The 12,967-nt window shown below is 41.0% G+C and overlaps 1 protein-coding gene across 13 annotated transcripts in view; it reads left to right on the plus strand.

Moving 5' to 3' along the window:
- ZNF385B (zinc finger protein 385B) overlaps nucleotides 1–12,967 on the plus strand; it is a 319,282-nt gene that overhangs the window by 185,086 nt on the left and 121,229 nt on the right. The window lies entirely within an intron of this gene.

Below are 12,967 nucleotides of genomic sequence, written 5' to 3' on the forward strand. Positions count from 1 at the left end.
GTTGTGACTAATGAGCACATTTTCCCAAGCAATTTCTCCTAATATAATGTATTTTTGTATGTTATTTTTACGAATATATTCATTTATATGCATGCTTTCTCCTAATATATGCATTTTTGTAAACATTGGTTGGACAACTGCATCACAAAATTCAGGTAAGTGCGAATTTTGAAGAATAGCTGTGTTTTTGTTCTCATGTTCTTGAAAGTGAGAATTTGATAGATTCAGCTTTAAATGTGAATTGAATCTAATTTCTCCCCTATTCCTGGTATTTTTATTTAGTTATTTATTTTGCATATCAGTTTTAAACATATCTTGATTAGGCAAGAGTGATGGAGCTAAACTTTAGACTGTCAACATTTTACAGTCCCTGTTGCTGTGCCTTCAACAGCAGGCTGACATAATGAAATATGTGCTGGTAAAGTTTTTTCACATCTGTTTTTTATAAGCATGCAAGGAAAAGCTTTTGTAACTAAATTTCTGTGTGTCAGACTATAGTCGAAGGCACAGGAACAAGGCAAAAAAAAAAGCAGCTGGTAACCGCTTACACTTACTTTAACCACCCTGTTTCAGTCGTCAATGAAATAAAAAGCCAAAGAGGAAGAGAAGGGGCCATCTATAAGTAGGCATCATTGGGTTCAGAAAACCAATATGCAATCGAGATTGGCAGAATGATACCCTGAAAGGGCACCAGGTGTTTCAAATAAGCCTACATCTACGTTACATGTTAAATTGTGGTTTTCCTTCCCTCCATAAGAGGTAGCAGCTCTAAATTGTACTGTAACTGTTTATTTAATTCAGCAGCCAGAAAACTATGTAGATTGGAGGGGGTGGTTCTGAACATATGATGGTGCCTTAGCCAGACCATTGGTTCTTCTCTAGCCCTATTTCAGCAACTGACTTTCCATGATCTTAGACAGAAGTCTTTTCCAGTCCTGCTGCCCAGATCCTTTAACTGGAGGTGCTTGAACTGACCCTGGGATTTTCTACATGCAAAGTTAATGATGTTAACAGTGGTGCTAATGACTACAGATATATGTGTGGCTTTGCTGTATGTTTTAAAGGAACAATCTGTGCGAGCTTGATGCCTGGTTCAATAAATTGGCTTGTTTGCCTTACAAGTCTGCAAAATCAGATTTTTAAAGAAACAAATGTGCTACTTCCTTATAGGAGTAAATTATACTTGTACAGCAGCTATCATATATCTTCTAAATACAGTGAGAACTGATTCTTAATTTATGTAATTGCTTAAGCTTGACAAAGAGCCTATTCTAATAAGCACACATTTATATTATGTGTGTGCTGCAGCTAGGGAGAGCTTCTTTTACTTGTGATTATAAATATTGAAAAGGAAGTAAGTGCAACAGTGTCAGATGTCAAAACAGAAGATGTCAAAATGAAATCCATGTAAGTGTAAGGAAATAAATGTGAGAAATACCTTGAGCATCCTCTTACAAAAAAAATTAAAAAATGCCTGGCAGCTGCATTTAGTGAAGGAATAGTTCTTGCTGCCATTTTAAATGCTGGCTTTTATAAGTCTTCAAGCTGGCCAAGAATTTCCTTGCCAGTCTCTTATACATCAGTTTATAACATTGGTGAAAGATGAACAGACTGTTTGAGAAAGCTTGAGTAAGCATTGAGAGGCGTATGTTTAATATACTTCCTGGATTTCTGATGACATGTACTTCAAAATAGACCCAGGAAGGAATGGCAAAGCTCTTTTCATGAGTAAAAGCAGTGTTTGTGCTCCAGAGCTTGAGCTAATAATAAGGGTATTTTTTCTTGCCTTTTGAAAAGTTCTGGAAGCATCTTCTGCAAACTGATGTTCTGAGGGAAATATTACAATTTACAAGACACTCAAATGTTTAATTCTAGAGAGGTAGTAATGTTGCAGCACAAAAAACCAAACAAAAAAAGAGTCTTCCGTCACCTTAAATATTGACAGATTAATTGTGAAAATGTTTGCCACAGTATTAAAAAAATTGCCATGTCTTAAGAATCTCAGCTACAGATTAATTACAGAAACCTCTTGCCTTTGGATTTGGTATATTATGAAGGAGGCCCACATTAAGTGTTTGAAGACAACATAAACAAGTCATTTGGTTCTCTTGACTAAATTCTTCAAGCAGCCAAATAGGAAAGGTGGGGGACATTGGTAGTCGAGAGTTTGGGCATGGTTTGAATAGGGACAAAGAGGTCAGAGTGAGTAAATGGCCTACATTTCTGCATTTTCTTTTTAAAATTGAAGAGTTATACTGGATTCTTGCTAGATCAGACCAAGGATTTTTAAGCTTAGCATCCTGCTTCCAGGATTAGCCAGCCATATGCTTTGGGAAGCTTCCAGATGTGACAGAAAGGTAACAGCCTCCTCTGTTGTTTGTTCCAACAGCAGCTGACATCCAGTGGTTTGCTGCCACTGAACCTGGGGGTTCCGTTTACCAATCGGAAATAACAGCTATCAGTAAAACTACCCTACATTAATTTGTCTAATCTCTTTGTACCTCTTGAAGCAGCAACTTCTACAGATTAAATACTGTATGTGTGAGATACTGGTATTTGCTTGCAATTACAATTTGTACCAAGCAGATTATGCTGCTCCACTAGCCAAGCCGGAATTAATTCACCTCTCCGTGGGTACTCTCAGTGGAGTGTATATAACCTAGAGTGGTGTCATTACTCATGTCTACAACGCAGAGTGCTTCTGTGGCCCTCCCAAACCTGTGGTCCTCCAGATATGGCTGGACTACAACTCAACTCCCATCACCCCTGACCATTGGCCATGCTGGCTGTGACTGATGGAATTCAGACAACATCTGGACACCATAGCAGATCTTGAAGTGATGACCTAAGGATATCTGGCAGGGATCTAGGTTGTCAGTCACACCCTTTTCTTATACTAAAGCTGTCCCTTTATTTACCTTTTTTTGTTTGCCCAAGCCTTACTTTCTAAGACTGTCAGTTCTCTGGGGACAGGCATCCACCTAGGAACACAGGAAGCTGCCTTATATTGAATCAGACCATTGGTCCATCTAGCACAGGATTGTCTACACTGACTGGCAGCGGCTCTCCAGGGTTTCAGACAGGGAGTATCTCCCAGCCCTACCTGAAGATGCTGGGGAATGAACCTGGGACCTTCTGCGTGGAAGGCAGATGCTCCACCACTGAGCTGCAGTCCTTAAAAAACACTGTGATGAGATAGTCCTCAAGTTCCAAGAAGTGAAAATGTTCAAGTATATTTCTTGGACTAGGATGTAAGCCCAAAATTCAGCATCATGAAGATTTATAGTTCAGTATTTCCCTTTCAGTTTCACCAACAAATGCAAATTCTTTCCTTTGCCTAGTTTTTTGTCTTAAAGACCTCATATTGTAGTAATCTGAAGACGCATTGATTTTTAATTTAAATAAGCAACCCCCATTCTCATGCACACCCACAATGAAAGTGAAATGAAACTGAGGTCTGGGTTAGATGTTAGCATCTGAATTCCATATCAGTGGCATACCAAGGGTAGAGGGGGGGAACGGTCCACCCTGGGTGCAGGCAATAAGGGGGTGGCAGCAAACAATGGAGCGGCTCCCTTGGGGCTCCGGTGGCTCTTTTCAGTGGCAGAGGTGGGAACGCCTCTGCGGCAGCCCCATGGCTGACTGGCTGGCTATGAGGAAGGGGGCCAGCGGTGCAGCTCACATCCCGCACCTGCGGGGCTGCACCAGAGGCTCCTCCATAGCACCCCTCGCCAAGCGCAGTTCTGTGCTCCCTCCGTCAGTGGCCCGGCAGCAGCATACGCTGTCGTCCTCCTCCTCCGCCTCCTTCTCCCCTTCCTTGCCCACCCCAAGAGAGGCAGCCCTCAGGCTGGCAGAGCAAAACGAGCACAGGGCTCCGTGTCAGGGAGAGCGGGAACACACCAGGCCCCTCCCTCTGGCCAGGCAGGTGCTTTGGCGGCAGGACTCATTCGCCGCCTGTCTGCTCAGCAGCGTTCCAGCCGCCAGACAAGAGGGCCATTGTGTTGCTCCCCGGTTCTGCTTGTGAGCGTCCCTGCGGGCGTCTGGTTGGCCACGAAACAACAGCGGGGCAGGCTAGGTGGTGCCACTGGCCTGATCCTGCTGCAGGGCTGTTTCATACTCCCCGCAAGCAAGCTTTGGCTATGGGGCGGTATACAAATGTAATAAATACTAATACTAATAATATACAATCCATTAAATTCCTGTTTAATCTCCAGAGCTAGTATTTTAGAGTTTTAAAGGTAAAAAATTATTGGGTGAATTGATATGACAATTTGTGATGAGGCTGTAGCCTTCAGAGAATGCAACAAGACCTTGGTTTCCTTTTACCTACCACAGGGGTAAATTGCTAGCTCCTGTACCTGCTTGGTGACCTGACACTTCTTTCTCAAATAGCCGGGTTTTTTTTAAAAAAAGAGAAGTTGGTGGTAATATCACTTATTTTCAATTTCCTCCCCACAAGTTCTTTTAAGTGAAATTTTCAAAAATTCAGGACACGGCAGACAAGAGAATAAGGCTGCAAACCTAACCACATTTACCTTGGAGTAAGCCCTATTGAATTCAATAGGAGTTATTCTTTACTAGACATGGCTAGAATTGCACTATTAATGGACACAAATTGGACATTAACAGTGGGACCATGTAGAAATTAGCGAGGGAGAATTTCAAGGTCTATGGATGCTCTCTTTCTCTGACTTCAAAGTATGTCTGCTTTGGGGGGGGAATCAGAGGACAGTTGGAACAAGAGACTGCAGAAGAAGAGGTGGAAATTTGATTGCGATTCACAGTGTTTGAGGAAAGATTTTAATGTGCTCAGTTTTTCCAGAATTTAGGACTTTTTAATTCTCCATGATTTCAGTGAGAAAGTTTGTTGTGAAAAGTAATTGTCTTCATACGAATTTAACTTTTTACTTTGTCATCAGTAATTCTGCTTTGTAAAGTGTTGTGTACTTGGCTTGGATCCTGACCTTGCTTCTTCTGCTGGGAACACATCCCCTGAGTGGAACTCCTCTAATGCCGTTCTTTGAAAGGATATTGCATTAGCTATTGGTAAAACCAATTTCAAACATAGTTGGACTTATGCTGTAAGTTGAAGGATAAGGATATACTTTTATCTTGTAAAAATGAAACTAAGTGAACTGAAGCTTGTGACACTAATTAAACTAAAGCTTGTTAAAGTAGTCTCTGGATCTAAGACTGAAGTTAAAGGATTATTAATAGAAACAAAACTTCCTATCTGAAATATGAATCTTATCATTCTGATACATTTTTGTCATTTCCCATGGCATTTCATGTATTTTGTGCATAGCACTTTAGAAACTATTAGGGTCATCTTTCTTATTTCAGCTCTGTGTTGTAGTATGAGGGCTTTTAAAAGCAAACAGATATTTGATATTATATCGACTAAATAGCCCAGTTCTGAGCAACTGGGTACAGAAGCATTTATGTATGCTCAGAGCTGCCGTGTCTGCAACACCTTTCCCATTGCAGTTCAGTTTGGTTGGCTGGCTAGTTTATTGTTTTATATGATTTATAATGCATCCTTCAATGGGTATACAGCGTGGCTTACAAAAGTTGAACTTACAGTAAAATAAGATTTTAAAACCAGCAGAAATAAAAATCAGACAAAAACCAGCATGAAAGCAATGTATAGAAAATGAAAAAGGATGGGAGAAAAAGATCTTTGCCTGGAACTGAAATGACATCAAAGTAGGTACGAAGAGAGCCTTCCCTAGGAGAGCATTCCACAGTTGGGATGACACTACCAATTAGGCCTTTTCTCCTGTAGTTGGATAGCATAGCTCCATGTACACAAAGGCCACAGTCTTACATATATTTAGAAATGTCCCCATTGACTTTAATGGAACTGGTTCTCAAGTAAGCGTGTATTAGATTGTAGCCTGTTTATGCACATATGCAGAAAGCTTTCCCTTCTATTGAACTGAATCAAAACTCATTCACATCAGAGCATACATGAATCTATAAACTTGTGTCACATGCAAATCTGGCAGTTTATTTTATTTATTTATTTATTTTTCGGTGGCCGCCCCTAGGCTATGGAACTCCCTCCCGAGTGAGGTGCGATTAGCTCCCTCCTTGCCATCTTTCCGGCGACAAGTAAAGACTGTTTTATTTCAACGGGCATTTGGGATAGAGAACGACTAGGATTAAGTGTCCTAGGATTGGTGACTACATTATATGGTCTTATTATTTTAAATTGTCTGCTGTTTTTAACGTATGTTTTATGGTTTTAATTTTTCTCAAAGTTTAATTCTATTTTTAATTGTATACTTTGTATGTTTTAATGGTGTGTTGTTTTTAGTTGTAAGCTGCTCTGAGTCCTATTGGAAAAAGGGCAGGGTAGAAATAAAGTTTATTATTATTATTATTATTATTTGATTTATATCCTTTCCTTCCTCCCAGTAAGCCCAGTTGCAGCTAGGAGTCATGAATCTGGCAAGTACTAGAATCCCTGACTGAAGGGGACTTTGGTCCTTACTTGAAATATTTTTTTCCTGATGATAGTCCATCAAGTGGGTGTCACGCACCACCAAGCGTGCACAGGCAAGAATAACAGTAAAATTCTTGGAGAGTAGGTCACCACGGTCACGTGACCTCAGAGTGAAGGGTAAAGACAAGTGCCTGGATTGCAAGGCAGGAAAAGGACAAAGGAGGTCACATGACTGAGGTAACTTACTTCCTGAGCATTTTATTGTGATTCCTGCCTGTGGACGCTTGGTGGTGCACAATACTCACTTGACGGACTATCATCCAGGTATAAAATATTTGCTGAGATGTGATATGAGCTGCAAATCAAGTCTGGGCAAGCTCAAAGCCCAGTCTGTGCTATAACTTGAGCAGGGGTGCCAACTTCAAATAACTGTTCTATCTGTAATCATAAATACTGTGTTCAGAATCATATTAAACCATGGATTATCATGATGGCAATGAGGCTAAAGCGTGCATGTTCCTCCTCAAGCTCACACAGTCCTCAAGAAAGTCAGAAGCTTTTGCTTCTGGTTTTAATAACTTTAGTTTATAATTACATCTGAACCCTAAATGTGGTTCATGTTAATTGCATGTTTGAAACAAGCAAACTTCCAATCATGGGCTATAAAGCGGGCTTGTTTCAACAAACTAGTTAAAGGTTAACCACAGTTTAGAATGTGGACTTAATGTTATGCTGTAGTTAATTGAAATTGGAAGCAAAAGCCAAGCCGAAAGAGAAGGGGGGCACGTGAGCCCAAAGCTCACTAGCCTTCTTACTGTCACCATGACTTATAGCAGGGCTGAGTAATTAAATGTGGCCAGCAAGCTGGATCAAGATCTGGCTTGCCCTCTGTAGACCACTTTTGACAGGTGGGCAAGGCTGCCCAATAACCAGGCAGCTGATTTGAGGTGATTCAAACTTCAAAGGAAGACCTGGAAGCACAGATTCTTGTCCAAAGCAGGGCTTGCATTTGATGTGGACTTTTAGCTCAGTGCTGACTGCAACATTTGCTTTCAACAGAGATCAGCTGCGCATAGGAGCCCTAATCAGGATCTCCTGAGTGGTGCTGATGTCAGTGATGCTTGCACTCGAACCTGAATTTAAAAGCAAGCCCCACTTTCTGCAGGGACAGCCTCCACTTGAAAGCTCCGATTAGGAGCTTGTGAATTGAGTCAACCCCAGGGGGAGTTACAGGGGGCGTAAGTTAGTGCTGACTACAAGGCCTGCTTTTTGCAGGGATCCACTCAAGAGCTTCAGTTTAAATTCAGCACCAGTTTAAAAGGTGCCAAATGCAAGCCCAGCTTGCTGTGGAACAATTGGAAGAATACTTTAAGGTCCCTAATTGTTCCTCTGCAGTTGCAGGTTAGCTGCTCTATATCTGAAGTCCTATAGTATGCCCTGCAGGCTGGAGGTTCCCCATCCCTGGCTTATAGTGATGTCCAACACAGCTGTTGTAACTGCAGGCTGGTGCTGAATTGGAAAGAAGAATGTATTGTTTGGGTAGAAAAAAAGACTTTGTTGCCTAAGGGGGTTAATTTTGTTGTATTATTTGTCCTAGAACAGGGAGGATACTATTATCTTAATAAAAATGATTATTGAAGAAGGACTGTAACTCAGTAATAAAGCACATGCTTTGCACGCAGAAGGTCCCTGGTTCAGTCTTTGGCTTCCCCAGATAGGACTGGGAAGGACTTCTGTCTGAAACCCAGGAGAGTCATTGCCGGCTCAGTGCAGCATACTGAATTAGGTAGACTAATGGTCTGAGTCACTATAATCCAACTTCCAAGTGTTTCAGTGCTTGCACAGCTGTGCCAAATACAATGAAATCTTATAGGTTTAGGACCTCTGATGTGCACATAGTGCTTATAATCACAGAGGTAACTGCTCTATTCATTTAAATGGATGCAACCATTCAGGTATGCAGTCTTTTGCATAAACAGAACTACTGATCCATTTGAGAAGTCTATTGATCAGAGCATTGATTTTCTGCTCATACAACACTGTTTTTCTTCTACAGCTTTTCAGTATTGTGTAAAGGGCTTCCGGTAAAAGCTGGTAACATTTTGGCAAAATCCCTTCGTTCTTTCGTCTTTATGCAATTTATTTTGTTTGTGGAAGGAATAAGAATCGGCATTACCGAAATAGGTAAGGAAGGAAAATAAGCACCAAGGAAACTAATGCAGTAAAGCATAGGGTATTTTACTTAAAAGACTTTTCAATCCAGATAATTTGCTGCCTAAATAAGACTAAAAGTGAGAATGTGCATATAAACAATCTTCTTCTGTAAAATATCTTGTAAGTTTAAAAAATTGCTTAAAGGTGATGAGGAGAGAATGATTGAAGTAAATATAGTCAGGATTCCATCCCTAGATTGAGGCTTTTTGAGACTGCAGCTCTCTCTACCCCATGAAAAGCCAATCCTTCAAGGCTCCTCCTACTCCCCCTTCTTAGGGTTCTTTATCTTTAACTGGACTTGGGCCAGACAGCTCTTCAGATAGAGGACTATCCTCTGTAAAGTACAACACATGGCCAGTTTAAAGTCTATTCTTTTTATGCGTGCACAGGCCCCTTGAGATTCTGGCCTAAAATTACAGGAAAATGTCAATAATATATCGGTTATTACTACAGAACACTAGTTATTCTGTAACTTGAAATAGGGTGTGAGTGTGGCAACAGTACATTTGGTAAGCTATCTTAAGCATCAGATAAATTGGGATAGAAATCTTTTAACTGGATATTTTTGCCCAAGGTTGAGTAATAGTAAAACCAGCTGCATTTTACGCACTAAACTGTCCTTATCATTAAGATGCCAATTAAATTGTAAACATCTGTTGCATTCATAGTTATAATGAACATTGGCAGCTACATCTTTCTTGTGCCAGTGTTCTTTCTAGCTTAAGTCCAATTTGCATACAAATTTGATTGGGCATTGGTGTAAATGCCTATGACCTTTAGAGGAAATGTTGGCGGGATTCCGTGTTTGATGTGATGATTCTTGATGGAAGTGGATATAGCTGGCCCCTCTGGTTATCTTTAACCTGCTAGTATTGTCACAAATGTTTAGAGAGAAAGGGAGAAACACTTCCTTGACAATGGCCCCAGAGTAGAAAGAAATAGTAGAGTGTTAATACATTTAGTACTGTTAGTACTGGACTCTATTCTAAGACTGCAGTCCTATGCACACTTATCTTGGAGTAATCACCACTGAAAACAGTGACTTACTCTTATGATCCTCAACATGCATAGGAGCGCACTTTGATTATTTAATCTCTAGTTCTCCCTTGCCTCCAGTCCTGCATTCTTACTGAGTTCAGTGGGACTAACTCCCAGGTAAACTGAATGAAAATGCAGTACAAAACATCTGGAGAGTGCCAGGTCATATGGGAGGAGGAAAACAGTGGGGGGGGGAGTACACAAGCCCAAGGTTTCATTTGGGCTCATGAAGGCTCATCCATGAACCTCTAAACCATGGTTTAGCATTTCCATGGTATCAAAGTGGAAACTGTCATTTTTCTCTTCTCATGCATGAAGAATGAGAAGAGGGAATGGGGAGCACTCACCATGGCTCATTCCCAGTTACCTGAACCATGGTTTAGGGTAGCCTGAGAGTTGCATTACTTTGATGGAATGCTGTTGGGAGTTGTGTTCTAGCAGTGGGTTTGGCGGGAACAGAAACTCACTCCTTTAACACACATTCAATCGTGTACACATACTTAACATACACACACCACCACCACCACCAGCTGATCTGTGCAGGAACAGGCAGATTATTTCAATTCCAGTCATGGCGTGCTGGTTCCAGAAGCTCATCCACACATCAAGATGGGAGTGAAAACTGCATCCTCTCTGCTCCTCAGGTGATTGTTGTGGATCAGTTGAGGGGTGAGCAGGGCCCAATTTCAATCCCTGTTACAATATGCTCAGGATAGGGATGTTATCTCACAATTTCCAGTGCATTTTCCGATCACTTTCACACTGCAAAAAAAAGGTCCAGTGAGAGGGGACAACAGGTTTTTTGCACAAGAGTGCCAAATGAACTTTAACTATGCAATCTGAATTTTCCTCAGAGGAACTGTTGCAACCACCTGGCAGCTTTCATGTTTTCTTCCCAATCACAAAAGGGGGAGGTCTAAGTCTCTCCACCCACCACATTGCAATGAGGATGAAAACTGGACCCTCTGTGCTCCCCAGCTGATCTGTACTGATCAGCTGAGAAGTTGGGAGGGTGCTGTTTTCATCCCTTTCCCAGTGCATTGTGCTTGGGGAAAGTGCCAAGGGCTGGATCGAGAGGCCTGGCAGACTGGGGGTACACTTTTCATCAGTCATGATCTCCAACACAGGTTACATTAAAAATCTTGTAACAATAGGATTTACAAAAACCATAAGATTCAATTGAAACAACAGTAAAACAATGACAAACAGTATATGTTTAGGAGGTTGTCTGTACTGTCCCAATGAGTCAGTATTTCTTCTTATGTAAATCTTACTCAGAGCCTGTAAGAACAAAATTACTGGTTCCCTCTGAATGCTGACAGCTATAAGAGATCACAAACCAATAACAGGAGCACTCCCTAAATTTTCAGGAAGAATTTAAATGTTGTTAAAGGATGCACCGGCACCAATGTCAGCTGCACATACGGTTTATCAGGGTTCCCATTTAACCATGATTTCAAGCTGTGGTTGTTCATTTTATAAGGATTGAATTTGTTCTCATGTTTGAGTTTCACGAGACAACCTACTAAATGTATATATTCCAATACCATAATTCCCAACAAAGGGCGCACACACTGAAGTGGCATTAAAGAACTGCTACTGTACCCACCCATCCTTAAAAGATGCTACTAGTGATTTAATTCAGAAAAAAGTGTGCTGTGGCTGTCAGATATTTGGGGATTGCAACATTAAGCCTTACAGTCTATTATGTATCATTTTTTGTTTTGTGGGAGGCTTTTCATTTTGAACATTGATAGCTGCATGCTGAACGCTTTTGAGTATTTAGTGGTCCCTACTTCCTCAAGTGATGGTAGGTCCATGGGAAATGCTACATAATTTAGTTTCCTTAGGGTTAGAGAGCAGTGGAGACATATGGTGCCTTTTTTGTAATATCTATTTACTTACAAATATAAGGGCACTTCCAGACTGGTGTTATTTTTAGGTGTGATTCAGTCACATACCAACAAAATTCAAAGTGCACAGTTAAAGTTTATTTGGCGCTCTTGTGCAACAAGCCTTCTCTCCCCCCCCTGGACTTTTTTTGTGGCGGGAAAGCAATGGGTAAACGCACTGGAAAGTGTGGGATAACAATTGCTTAATGGAATGTTGTATAACCTCCCCACAAACAATTCAGAATGAATTCTCAATAAATAACCAACATTGTCTGCCCTCTTTGCAAATTTGTGGAAACAAATCAGGTTGAATGTGCAGTAAACAGGCAATCTGGAGCCAGTCTACTTAGAAATGGCTCCTTTGGACTTAGGTCTTTACAGCATGCCAGGGCACTGATCTGAGAGGTAGGAAGGGACAGACCTACTTCTCCTCTTCCCATGTGCCATTGCTGCTCATGCTAGTCCTGGCAACCAGTTATAAGAGGAAGGAGAAGGGTGGTTGGAGGATCAGAGAGGGCTGGCAGGGAGATTGGGAAGTATGTGGGTTGGAATTCCTCAAGAAGAATTCAAAGGTTTGTAAAAATTTCCTCTCCTTTTGAGGATTGCATTATGAGACCCTGAAGCTCACATCCAAATGCAGATTATGGCATGCTTCACCAGGTTTTTAAAACCATTGTGGAAGAAAATATGTTCCTGCACAAGGCAAAATGACTGCTACTTCTGCATTTGACCTCCCACAAGCTGCTGCCGCATCTCCCCCCCCCAACTGCACTGTATTTTCTTACAACTCTGCAGTGGCAACAGGAGATATTTTAACTTGGTAAGGCCACCATTTTAAACCTTGCTTGTTCTTTAAGAAAGTGTGCCATTTCACATGTGCAGAGTGTCATCTTCTCCTCACTGAAAAAAATCAATTATTCTCTGCACATCTATGGACAGGGGAAGACCTTCCATGTTAGAGGGTAACAGTATGATTTTCAGACAAGATTGACTCCACACCTTTTATTAAGAAGTTGAGCCGCACCACATAATATAAGTTTTTGAATTCATGTATTGATGACACCTATACGTCCCATGCCAAACAGCTAACAAACACGGAAAAACTTTTAAAATGTGAGGAACACTTCCTTCTAACTGCTTGCAGTTTCCTTTCCCCAAAAATCAATTTAATGTTTCATTAGCCAAAACACTTTTTTCTCTAAATGGAAAGAATAAAGCGTTCCAACCAATAAACAAAAATGATTGTTTCATTTGAATAAGGGCACATCAGAGCATAGCATAAGATATTTGCAATGTATGGTTCAGTTCTGAAACTGAAGTAACAATCTCTGCTCATGTACAGAATACATCTCACCAGTGAGTAATCATAATCAGT

Source organism: Rhineura floridana, chromosome 2 (genome assembly GCF_030035675.1).
Source record: "Rhineura floridana isolate rRhiFlo1 chromosome 2, rRhiFlo1.hap2, whole genome shotgun sequence".
Classification (NCBI taxonomy): Eukaryota; Metazoa; Chordata; class Lepidosauria; order Squamata; family Rhineuridae; genus Rhineura; species Rhineura floridana.